Source organism: Simochromis diagramma, unplaced genomic scaffold (genome assembly GCF_900408965.1).
Source record: "Simochromis diagramma unplaced genomic scaffold, fSimDia1.1 OVJJ01000205.1, whole genome shotgun sequence".
In the NCBI taxonomy this organism is placed as follows: Eukaryota; Metazoa; Chordata; class Actinopteri; order Cichliformes; family Cichlidae; genus Simochromis; species Simochromis diagramma.
This window is the reverse complement of record NW_024386782.1, coordinates 4,453,149-4,454,530: the sequence shown is the minus strand read 5'-3', so window position 1 is coordinate 4,454,530 and position 1,382 is coordinate 4,453,149.

Sequence of the window (1,382 nt, the reverse complement as noted above, 5' to 3'; positions counted from 1 at the left end):
AGTATATGCATTGTTTCTGACTGATATGCTGCTCAGAGTCTTTTGCTCCTTGCTTTTAAATCAAATGGCACTCTCGACATAAACACAAGCTACTGCAGTCCAGCTGTCTTAGCTGAGGAAACAAAGGTACATTTGTTCCTTTTTCGTAAAATATTGTGATGATGTTACATTATATTAGGCAGTCAGTTGCCCACATTACACTGTAACTATCACCAGTTTGGTTATCTATTTTGAACACCTCAGCTGGAAAAAATTCTAAATGGTTTGTACAGTTGGCCACAGGTCTGCATGTCAACGGGAGGTAGAAGACTGCTTCATATTTTGCTATATATAACGTTAGTGTTTCTAAAAAAATTCTTTATTAACAAAGTAAACTAAAAATACACTTTATCATATTTTATAGTTTTAAAATTGGATAACAACTGACTTGAACACAATATGAAATGATGTGTTTTCACTATAGGAACTTTGATTTTTGATAGGTTTACTAATCTGAAAGCTTTCTAAATTTTATTTTTGTAGTTTTCCATTTGTAGATAGTGCGATTCTCTGATGTGTATGTGTTTCTACCTGTGCTGACGCTAGCATGACTAAAGCTAGCTAAGTACCAGTAAATATGTTAAGCAAGGCAGAAGCATGAACTCATAAAATGAACAGAATCATAAGAATATAACATGACGAGCACCACAAATGTAACAAAAATATGTTGACATCAAATGGTATGTTATTTGAAATCTATATTAAAAAATGACACATTGATTTTTTCCAATTTCTTTTATTTATTTATTTATTTTTACCAGTTGTCCAAATTAGTCTGTGATCGGCCTTAATGTCCCTGGAATCAAATTTATATACAACTAAATAGGACTTGCAAATATGTTTTAAATGGATGATTTCTCATTTAATCACGAATCATCCAGTTACATATTTGGTGAGTCCTAAATTTGATGCCGGTGAACTTTTCAGTGGTTAGTTTTTAAAAAGCCCCCAAATCCCCTATGAGTAAGCACTTGGCGACAGTGGGGAGGAAAAACTCCTTTTCAATGGGGCGAAACCTCCGACAGAACCAGGCTTAGGAAGGGGTTGCCATCTGTTGTGACCAAGTGGGGATCAAATGTTCGCTGACAATTGTTTTTTTTGTTTTACACTCTCAGAATGAGAGAGGCATTGAGGCACCGCCTTCTGCCCCCCGGCATCACTGCTGTGCCCCCTCCTTCTGACAGGAACTGTCTACAGAGCAGGTATGAGTGATGCCTGAGTGCACATACACAAGTCATAAGTTCCTGGCTCTCACGGCTCCTCTGCAGAGGGTTTCCCTAAGAAGGGGGGCATCGCAGGGGGCGCCAGGGGACGGGGGGCTGTGCCTCGCTGCCCTCCTCGGA